Source organism: Patella vulgata, chromosome 2 (assembly GCF_932274485.2).
Source record: "Patella vulgata chromosome 2, xgPatVulg1.2, whole genome shotgun sequence".
Classification (NCBI taxonomy): domain Eukaryota; kingdom Metazoa; phylum Mollusca; class Gastropoda; family Patellidae; genus Patella; species Patella vulgata.
Window position 1 is genome coordinate 3,036,959 of NC_065880.2, and position 11,784 is coordinate 3,048,742.

An 11,784-nucleotide genomic window follows, 5' to 3' on the forward strand; every position below is an offset into this window, starting at 1 on the left:
GGAATAAATCGATGAATGTGAACTTCATTTCATTTTGTCATTTGTTTCTTCGTCAGTTTCATTAGGTGACTTTAATAACACTTGAAAATCAAATATCCCCTACTTTTTTTGAATAGTATATTATGTTAAATGAGCTTACTGGATTGTATTACCAGAACTTTGGTAAGGACAGATGCAACTTTTTGTATACGAAGGATGTAATGATGAATGTGATTACGGGGGAGGGGGTGGGGGTGGTAACCGTTTACGTTTCTTCTGTTATGTTAATATGTATTCTGTATAGATATTTGTATGTATTTCTTAATGGGCTAATGAAGACGGATTTTGAGTGACATTTTGCCCCGACAGCGGCAGTGCCAATTCTTATTTCGCATTCCAACCGTCAATAGATCTTGTACTTGGACGGCATTGTGTAAATAGGGATCTCGGATTTTCGTCTCATCCGAACGACTAGACGTTGTCCTTCCCAGACCCCCATCTCCCTCTCCGCCCCGTTCTGCACCGCTGAGAAACCGCGACGGAAAATACTGAGCAACTTTCTCCTGTAACACCGGAAGCGAACCGGAGATCTCCTAATGCAACACCCTACCCTCTGAGTCACCGCGACCATCTCTTAATCGGAATCCGGTTGAAAGGAACTTTGTTGGATTGGGGGGGGGTAAATCTTTTCAATTTCCACTGAACTGTTGTCCCCATTGAACCCATTAAAAAGGTTTTTTATTTTAAAAGACAACCGTCTAATAACTAATATTCAGACGACATTGTTGTGTTATATATCAGTTTGTATATAATAAAAGAATAGGCCTTAGAATTCGACGGCTTATATACATTGCTGAACTCTCCGCACCAAATAAGACTTTGATTCAAACTGTTGTTCAGAATTTGGAATAGAAGAACAAAACCTCTCCATACTAGCTTTAAAGATGAGGTCGCGTGTGGCCCTTTTTTTTACACTGTGTAGTTTTCCCTAATAAAACAAATACAAAGTATAGTTAAAAATTTAAACGTATTTCTGGGAAAAAAAACAGGAACTACGGACGGATAGACAGAGTCCATTTCAATATCTCTCCTTTAACCTCGTTCGGTGGGGGATAATAAAAGTAGGCCTACTATCAAAATGCCGGAAGGGGGCGGGGGATAGTAAATCATAGAAAGTTTCAGTTCCTCAAAAAATTAATGTTTGTTGGCGAAATTGTATCGTATAGTGTCTGAACAAAAAAAAACAACAACGCAAAATGACTTTATTGCATTTTATTTTTCAACTTGTGACTTGACACTTGGTTGGATCGTCATTTAGGCTGTAACACAATAAAAGAATGATACTATTATGTCTTATTACCTTAAAGGAGACATGGAAAGAGATTTAACTGGGTTAATGAAGATGGGTATACGTACACGATGCTGTAGTCGAATTTGGGCCAAAGGTATGTGAGGTAGGCGATGGCATTTTCTAGAATCGTCATTTGGAAACTTCTAGAAACAATAGAAATTTCTGGAAAGAGTGTTTAGAAATAATTGGAGGGTTCTAGAAAAAGTTGGAAGGTTCGGGAAAGTTATATATGTTGTATATTTGTCTGATCAAGGTATTGGGTGCAAACTACAATCAAAAATATTACCAGAAAAACTTTATTCCTCTTCTAGACTAAAATCCTGTCCTGTCACAAACCTCTCTAGTTCTTCCAACGGTTCATCATTTCTCTTGAAGAAATCTTCGACATCACTGACGACTAGGTCTCGCTTCCCATTCCATCTGTGTTGATTTTTACATTGACACTGGCATCTACATACCGGACGTCCACAGGTCGGACAACTCTTGTCAAGTGACAGGACCGTGGTAAACAGGAAGTTGATCAATATTCCAAGTACAATTAGTTGCCTCATCTGTAAATAAAAATGGAATGAAATGGGGTTTAGCGTCCTACTTTTCTGCACCAACTGGGTTAATAAAGACGGCATACAGTTTCCTATAAAAAATAACCTTTTCCCGGGCAGTGGCACTACGACCTACTCTTATTTCATATTCCATCTGTAAAGGGTTGTTTTACGTGAACGTGAGTGTTTACACGTGACCATCCCAACAACTAGACACGGTCCTTGCCACGCCCCCAGTCCTGCGTTCGACAACGCAGGAAATCCCTAAAGACAGTGAAAACGGAAACAGGAACAATTCTTGTCTGGTAATAGAGAGGTTACATGGAGGATGGCGGCGGGGGGGGGGGGTGTAGCCCTACGCCAGAAGCCATATCTCCCTCCCCGTCTCGAGCGGGCCTTATACCACAAATTTTAACGTCGTGGCCAGAAAAAAACACGACATTCACAAACAGACTGACAAAGAAACGCGACGTTCGCAGTCAGATAAAGAAAAAAAACGACATCTTAAACCGCAAAAAAAAACACGACATTCACAGACAGACAAACAGACAAAGAAGCACAAATACAGAGACAAACGACAATCACAAATATAAAAATAAAATGATATTTACCTTGATGTTAGTTCTCTGTAAAAACTGATTCAATTTCTTTCTTTAGTTGTCTGTTTTATACTAATCAACAATAATTGGTGTTATAATGTCAAACACCATCCATCTACAACTCTCTCCAGATATAATTATATTTTACACTATTTTAAATTTAAAGACTTCCAGCTCGTCCGTAATCTAAATCAAGGTATTAAAAGTAATCATAAAATCATGTGAATTTTGCCCAGGTACCTTTTAACTGTTCATTATAATATTTTGTTTTTACACTCACCCCCTCCCCCAGGGTGATAGAATTAAAGGGGAGATAGATTTAAGTAATTCAAGTCTACACCAATTGTAAATTTCACACCCGCCCAAATTGCTTAAGGCAATATTAAAATGATTTTTTGATTACTTTTGATACCTTTAAATATAAAACAGTGTAAAATATAATTATATCTATAGAGGTGTAGAAACATATCCCCAGGTATTAGTGACCAGTATAAAATATCCAACTGAAGAAAGAGGAGAGACACAAAGGTAAATATTCATTTATTATAAAAATGAGATTTATTTAAAGGGACCTTCCCACGTACACACTGTGTGACTCAGTGTTAAAGGAGTTAAATCGCTAATATTTGGGACCTACAAATTGACACAAATGGGTCGCAACGCATATACCCGGTAATAATGTAACATGAATGTATGTAAACTGATTTACATTCAATCGTTTCTGTTTTTACTGCAATTTCAAATCAGTTATGTTTGGCGAAATACGCCACAAGTCTCAATCGAATAACAATCTTTAGCGTCTGTTTATTGAAGTCTACATCGATATTATTTATTGGGCATGCTCTCCAGTTAAGAATATGCGTCGCCGTTTGACATGACTTTTGGAATGTCTTGCCTCGTTCTTCGAGTCCCTTGTTTCAAATGGAGCTGAAACGCATCATGACACACGATTCGTGTACTAATGGTAAAATGTTTATTTTGTCTTAAATTTTGGATATCAGAAGCCCATCTTTTCCCGGTAATATCACAACATCAATGTTGATTTAAAATTGACAAATAATTCATGTTTTCACTGTCGAAAACTTTGGATGATATTGAGTTAGAGACTTAGCTACTTTAAGGTGAAACCCCGGTCTCTTCGTATCCTTGTATACCAAAAACAAAGCCACAAAAATTATGATCAATTAGCAGACGTTGAGTGACAACTAATATAATATGTTCATAAGTGTACAAAGTTTCAATATCTCCTTTAACCTCGTTTGGTGGGTGATAATAAAAGCAGGCCTACTACCAAAGTGCCGGGACGGGGGTGGGGGAAGAGTGCGGGGTAGGGGCGGGCGGCAGTAAATCATAGAAAGTTTCAGTTCCTCAAAAAATTTGTTTGTCCTAGCCCTTTCATCAAAAATGACAAGAAAACAAAACAAAACAAAATAACTTTATGGCATTTTATTTTAAATTTCTGACTTGACATTTGTTTGGATCGTCATTTAGGCTGTAACAAAATAAAAGAATGATAATGTTATGTCTTTTTTATAAAGGAGAAATGAAATAAAATTTAACTTTCTAGAATCGTCATTTGGAAACTTCTAGAAACAATAGAATCTTCTGGGAACAGCGTTTAGAAATAACTGGATGGTTCCAGAAAAAGTTGGAAGTGTTGGGAAAATGTCCTACAACTATATAAGCCGAATCAGACCAGTCCGAGGGCAGAATTTTCTTAGCATTTGGTACAGAACTAAATGGGAAAATGTCCTAAAACTATATAAGCCGAATCAAACCAGTCCGAGGGCAGAATTTTCTTAGCATTTGGTACAGAAGTAAACGTTTGTTGTAAATTTCTATTAGACCTACGTGGTCCGTGTTCTCGATTTATAGCCATTTCGTGCTGTTGCACTTATTGTACTGTTTTTAGAGAAATTGTCTCTCTGTTTTACATTGTGCTATTTTAAGAAAAATTATCTCTCTGTTGTAAATCCAAGTTTAGGATTATTGTTGTGGATTATTACCACGGTCGACTCCGGATAATTCATCCTGTCAGATGTGCCGGGGTTCACGGTGGCTAAGTGGGTACGACGCTGGCTCGGTAGCCTGGAGGTCGGGTGTTCGATCCCTGCATTGACCGAGAAAGTTCATCCAGATTTTCCGGCGTGGTTTCCCCCTTGTCAGGGCGGAGGGAATTACAAGGACAACAGCTGTCTAGTCGTTCGGATGGGACGATATAAGAGTAGGCAGTAGTGCCACTGTCCGGACCAAATTTCCCTCATAGCACATTGTATGGCGTATGCCCGTCTTCATTAGCCCAGTTCGGAGCAGAACAGTAGGAGCATACTACTATCTATATAAATAAAATCCCTGGAGAATCTGGGCAGGGGGGGAATCTGGGCCCGGTCGAATCTGGGCCCCGGGCGAATCCGGGTAACCTGTTAGTAAACCATAAAAAAATGTCCAGCCACGTGGTTAGGATTTTTCTGAGGTTTTATACACGGCATTATGAATTGAAACAAGGTGACAGTAAGAAATAAAAATTCTTAATTTTTAAATTAATATTTTTAATTTGTCATCTATTGATGCAGAAATTCTGTGCTGCCGCCCCTTCCCTTTTTCCAGGGTGCCATAAGCCCGCACTTATTTTGCGTAATGGTTAAACATGCCCTGCCTAAGGCGAAATCAGGCTGAAAAACCAACGCTATAATCACTGTGCCACCGTGAATTCTACCATAACTGACTGAATATTTCACCCATGGAGCTACCTTTGGACTGAAATATGAATAGTTCTCAACAACAGTACCAATGAACACTGTATGTCAAATGACATGATCACGTCTTTTTATAAGAAAATGGAGGCGATAAAATTTTCAACTCACTCTTCCACGTCCACCCTATGATAGACTAGCCTCTTATACTGTTTTTTTTTCACTTATTGTATTATCACCCTAGTTGGATGAGGACTTTAAGTTTGAGTACAGCTCCAGCATGAAATTTAGGAGGCAAATATAATAAAAAAAATTGGGAGCTTGCATAGTTGGTGAACATTTTCTGGTATCTAGATAAAAATTACTATAAAAACCCCCAATCACTTACCCATTAGAAAATATTACCAGAAAAACTTTATTCCTCTTCTAGACTAAAATCCTCTCCAGTCACAAACCTCTCTAGTTCTTCCAACGGTTCATCATTTCTCTTGAAAACATCCTCGACATCACTGACGACATCACTAACGCCTAGGTCTCGCTTCCCTAACGACCATCTTCCTCGTCCACAATCACAATGACAGGCCGGACATCGACGTCGAAATACAAATGAATCGATCGTGGTAGACAGGAATAGTATCAAGATTCCAAATACAATTACTCGCCTCATCTGTCAATAAAATGAAATGGGGTTTAGCGTTCTGGAAGCCACGGTGGCTAAGTGGGTAAGACGCTGGCTCGCTAGCCTGGAGCTCATGTGTTCGATTTCTGCATTGGCCGAAAAAGTTCATCGGAATTTTCCGGCGTGGTTTCCCCTTGTCAGTGATGCAGGACGGAGGGCCGAACAAGCACAGCTGTCTAGTCGTTCGGGTGGGATGAAAAACCGAGGTCCCATGTATACATTGGCATGAACGTAAAAGATCCCCTGGCAGTTGGAATTAGATATAAAAGTAGGCCATTTTGCTGCTGTTCGGTCGAAATTTCCCACATAGCACACTGCATGGCGTATGCCCGTCTTTATTAGCCCAGTCGGAGCAAAACAGTAGGTCTGTTTGTGAGTTTCCTACTGCCTGAACCTTCCTATTTTATAAACAAATTTCTTCGATTATGAACAAACTATTTAACTTTGGATAATATAAACTTACCTGTGTGTTTGAAATCAATTCCGGTTAAATAAAATCCATTGTACAACTAAATGTCCCAAAGAATATGTTCTCTCTTGAAAAATACCCACTTACTAGGGTTAATCCCTTATCTTTACCTTAAATAAACCCACTATGCGGTCATACCAAGACTCTGGTACCCTAGGGTTAATCCCTTACCATTATCTTAAATACACCCATCATGCGGTCATACCCTAGGGTTAATCCCTTATCATTACCTTAAATACACCCATCATGTGGAAAGGGCTTTTCTAAGTTTTTGAAACTTGTGCTCAATCTTTTGATATTTGTCAATAAAATATGTTTAAACTACCGAGACTCTGGTACCCTATTGTTAATCCCTTATCTTTACCTTAAATACACCCATCATGCGGTCATACCGAGACTCTGGTACCCAAAGGGTTAATCCCTTATCGTTACCTTAAATAAACCCATCATGTGGTCATACCCAGTCTCTGGTACCCTAGGGTTAATCCCTTATCTTTACCTTAAATAAACGTCATCCTTATAATAAACTTTACCCGGTGTTGAATCGGGTGAAACGGGAAGTTGTAGTGCTATGTCACGAGATCTTAGGGTGTGCTCGATTGTCCGTCCGGAACGTCCCGAATTGACAGAATCACAATCAAGTGATATGGAATTCAGTCCTGTCACAGTTCTGCCAGATCCGACAGCTGAGGTGGTGTGAGTAGAATCGTGACGTAATTAAACACAACGAATATGTTTCAGCTGTCATGATTGGTTAACATATTTTTTATGCAGTCGGCACATGCGTTTTACTCCAAAATTCTCCTTTTCACTTGATTGACACTATTTTTGAGAGAATTTAGTTCCGGAACGTTGAATCGAGTACCCCCTATGTCTCTCCCCGTCTCGAGCTGTCCTCCAAAATTTCAGCCTCGTTGAAAGCCTTAGTATGACCACCAACCACAAACAGACAGACAAGGAGACAAACGACAATCACAAATATATAAATAAAATAATATTTACCTTGATGTTAGTTCTCTGTAAAAATTGATTTAATTTCTTTCTTCAGTTGTCTGTTTTATACTAATCAACAATAATTGGTGATGTAATCTTTAATACCATTCATCTACAACTCTCTCCAGATATAATTATATTTTACACTATTTTATATTTAAAGGCTTCCAGCTGGTCCGTTATCTGATTCAAGGTATTAAAAGTAATCATAAAATCATGTGAATTTTGCCCAGGTAGCATATTAACTGTTTATTATATTATTTTGTGTATACACTCACCTCCTCCCCAGGGTAATAGAATTAAAAGAGAGACAGGTTTGATAATTCCAGTTTACACCTGACAAACTTTGGCACCAACTGTAAATAACACACCTGTCCATATTGTTTAAGGCAATATTAAAATGATTTTTTGATTGCTTTTGATACCCTTAGATTTAAAACAGTGTAAAATATAATTATATCTATAGAGGTGTAGAAAAATATCCCCAGGTACTCCTGACCAGTATAAAATACACAACTCAAGAAAGACACAAACTAGGTCATTTCGGAACTAAAATATGGTTCAATTTTATTTTAATAATTCGCTTGCGCATCGAGGTCTTTAGGAGTGGGGGGGGGGGCGGAGAAAACCCACGAGACTGGAGAGATGTCTGGTCGTTCGAGGTCCAGTGTACACATTGGCGTGCACGTTAATGATCCCTTGGCAGTCAGAATTCGATATATGAGTAGGCCTTTGCGCCGCTGTCCAGGCAAAATTACCCTCATAGCACATTGCTATAGCACAGTTGATTATGGTCCGGATAAGTTAATTAATGTCTAATTAATAATTTATATAACATTTTTAACGCCTAAATAAAGACCTGCAATAGGCAGATTTAGCTCTTGCATAATATATGTTAAGTATATTTCTAGAAATTTTATATTCTTTCATTTAATAAAATTGATTAGTCTCTTTGTGTATAACAGATATGAACCAGAGTAGGACCGCCTTACAAAATGGTATACTAATTGTTGGATATGGCGGCCATTTAGGGTAGAGAAAATTTGGAAGCGAATCTTACAAACGAAGCTTAAATGGGTGGTTAATACTTGCCGGTATCCAGATAAAATAATGCTATCAATTACATAACTATCAACACAATCTGATTAAAATACAGATCTATATTTCGTTTCGTTTTTTATACTTTCATTGGCCTGTACTACTGTAGTGAAGACAAGTAAAACGATATTTTAAACTACAAAAAACGAAACGAAATATACTATTCAAAAAAAGTAGGGGATATTTGATTTTTAAGTGTTATTAAAGTCACCTAATGAAACTGACGAAGAAACAAATGACAAAATGAAATGAAGTTCACATTCATCGATTTGTTCCAAATGATCGTTAGACTAAGTAAGGCACAGACTGACCATTATAAGGGTAAAATGATACCCGGGGTCAAACAGCAAAGTTACCACAGCATCACAACCAAGTCAGTAACGGGTAAATCCTCCTCTGTTTGCCAAACAAGCATTGATCCGACGTGGCATACTCCTAATGAGACGTCTAAGGTCATTTTGGTCCAGATTGTCCCATTCCTGTTGCAACGCAGCAGCAAGTTCTTGGACATTGGCAGGACGTTGTTGACGTTGACGTAACCTCTGTCCAAGCATGTCCCAGACATGCTCGATGGGGAGAGGTCGGGACTCAGTGCTGGCCAAGGTAATGTGGTGATGTTCTGTTGTTGGAGGTAACCTGTAACGATCCTGGCCCTGTGACATCTTGCGTTGTCATCCTGGAAGATGAAACGGCGGCCATGACGTCGTGCGAACGGCACAACATGGATTGCCAAGATGTTGTCCCGGTAGTACTGGCCTGTAACACGCCCTGCAACAACATGTAAAGCCGTTCTTCCAGCAACAGTGATGCTTCCCCACACCATAACAGAACCATCCCCAAATCGATCATGTCTGATGACGTTAACGTCTTGGAAGCGCTCGTTTCGACGACGCCACACCCTCCTACGTCTGTCCAAAAAATCAAGTGAACCTTGACTCATCTGAAAACATCACATTGCTCCAGCGTCGATTATCCCAGTGTTGACGATCCCTACACCAACGACGTCTTGCCTGAATGTGATGATCTCTCAAACAAGGGATCACGCGAGGACGTCGGGCGCGAAGGTGACCCCTATGCAGTCGATTCCGAATCGTCTGGCCACTCACTCTCACACCAGTGTCTGTTTGAAGACGAGCGCTGATCTGATTTGCTGTGATGACACGATTTCGCAAGGCCAGGGTACGGATAAATCGATCCTGGGCTTGAGTTGTCGCCCTTGGTCGACCTGAGCGTGGTCTGTCCTGTACAGATTGTGTATCACGGTATCTGGACCATAGCCTGCTTACGACAGACTGAGAAACATTCATCGTCCGCGCCACAACCGCCTGTGTTGTGCCGATCTGTAGCATGCCAAGGGCACGTAACCTTTCATTTTGGGTAAGCCGACGCATATCAAAATTTGTTTTCTGGTCACTAAAACAATTAAACTGATGTTTCCACCCTGGAATTCAATGCCACAATGACTGTAACATTCAAAGTCAGAGTCGTGCAAATCTTGGGTTGGACCCCCGTGATGATCCCAAGCATCACCTGCATTCCATGCGGTAGCTATTGGTGCGTTTGGGCGTCACATGTAACTGGAAATGTTTCGTCTGTTAGGTTCTATAGTGACTTTTTTCGTAGTCATTTGCATATTTTAGTATTATGCCCCCAAAATCAAATATCCCCTACTTTTTTTTAATAGTATATGATCCGTGTTTTAATCAGATTTGAATCACCAGACACTTACCCATTATAAAATATTACCAGAAAAACTTTATTCCTCTTCTAGACTAAAATCCTGTCCTGTCACAAACCTCTCTAGTTCTTCCAACGGTTCATCATTTCTCTTGAAGACATCTTCAACTTCATTGACAGCTAGGTCTCGCTTCCCCGTCCATCTGTGTGGACTTTTACATTGACACTGACACCTACATACCGGACGTCCACAGGTCGGACAACCCTTGTCACGTGACAGGACCGTGGTAAACAGAAAGCTGGTCAATATTCCAAGTACAATTAGTTGCCTCATCTGTAAATAAAATGAAATGAAATGGATTTAGCGTCCTACTTTTCTGCACCGACTCTGCTAATGAAGCTGACATAGATCATACAGAGCCTTAAAAAGGAACTTTTTCCGGGCAGTGACACTACGACATACTCTTATTTAAATTCCATCTGTAAAGGGTTGTTTTACGTGAACGTGAGTGTTTACACGGGACCATTCGAACGACTAGACATTATCCTTGTCACGCCCTAAGTCCTGCCCCACTGACAAGAGGACATATCGAGACCAACTCTAGTGAGTGACACAGTGTCATACACATTGAGCCAGCGTGGTTCTCATCAACGCGGAAAATACCGTAAGACGGAAACAGAAACATGGAGGGTGGGGGTGGAGGACATTGTAGCTCTGTACGCCACTAGTCATATGTCACTTCCCGTCTCGAGTTGTCCTTATACTACATATTTCAGCGTCGTGATCAGCTGTTGTGTAGCCACCAACCGCAACCAAACAGTCAAAAGGCCCAAGACATCATAAACAGACAGACAAAGAGACAGACGACAACCACAAACAGGCAGACAAAGGGACACAGGACATTCAAAAACAGACAAAGATTCTCAGACAATGAAACACACGACATTCACAGACAGACAGAGAAACACACGACATTCACAAAAATACAGACAAACAAAGAAGCACAAATATATAAAATGAAATGAAATGAAATGGGGTTTAACGTCCTACTGTTCTGCTCCTAACCTGGGCTAATGAAGACGGGCATACGCCATACAGTGTGCTATGAGGGAAATTTTGCCCGGGCAGCGGCACTATCGCCTACTCTTATATCGAATTCCAACTGTCAAGGGATCTTTTACGTGCATTCCAATGTATACACGGGACCTCGGTTTTTCGTCTCATCCGAAGGACTAGACAGCTGTCCTTGTCAGGCCCTCCGTCCTGCATCACTGATAAGAGGGAACCACGCTGGAAAATCTGGATGAACTTTCTCGGCCAATGCAGGGATCGAACACCCGACCTCCAGGCTAGCGAGCCAGCGCCTTACCCACTTAGCCACGTGGTCCCCACAAATATATAAATAAAACAATATTTACCTTGATGTTAGTTCTCTGTAAAAACTGATTTAATTTCTTTCTTCAGTTGTCTGTTTTATACTAATCAACAATAATTGGTGTTATAATGTCAAACACCATCCATCTACAACTCTCTCCAGATATAATTATATTTTACACTATTTTAAATTTAAAGGCTTCCAGCTCGTCCGTTATCTGATTCAAGGTATTAAAAGTAACCAAAAATCATTTTAATTTTGCCTTAAACAACTGATAGATGTATAATTTATAATTGGTGCCAAGTTGTCGTTGGGACGAAGAATCGGG

The 11,784-nt window shown here is 39.9% G+C and overlaps 1 long non-coding RNA gene across 3 annotated transcripts; it reads right to left on the reverse strand.

Annotated features, from left to right (window-relative positions):
- Positions 1–952: 952 nt before the first annotated feature.
- Positions 953–10,147, reverse strand: LOC126811645 (uncharacterized). Of its 3 annotated transcripts, none has more exons than XR_008785950.1 (6): positions 10,133–10,147; positions 7,315–7,488; positions 5,553–5,831; positions 2,484–3,963; positions 1,617–1,881; positions 953–967 (listed from the first exon to the last, which is right to left on the reverse strand). It is a non-coding gene; the product is annotated as an uncharacterized LOC126811645 (long non-coding RNA). The 3 variants fall into 3 exon arrangements; XR_008785951.1 differs by lacking the exon at positions 953–967 and adding an exon at positions 1,237–1,473 and having other exon boundaries at positions 1,667–1,881; XR_008785949.1 differs by lacking the exon at positions 953–967 and adding an exon at positions 1,237–1,298.
- Between the last annotated feature and the right edge of the window lie 1,637 nt (positions 10,148–11,784).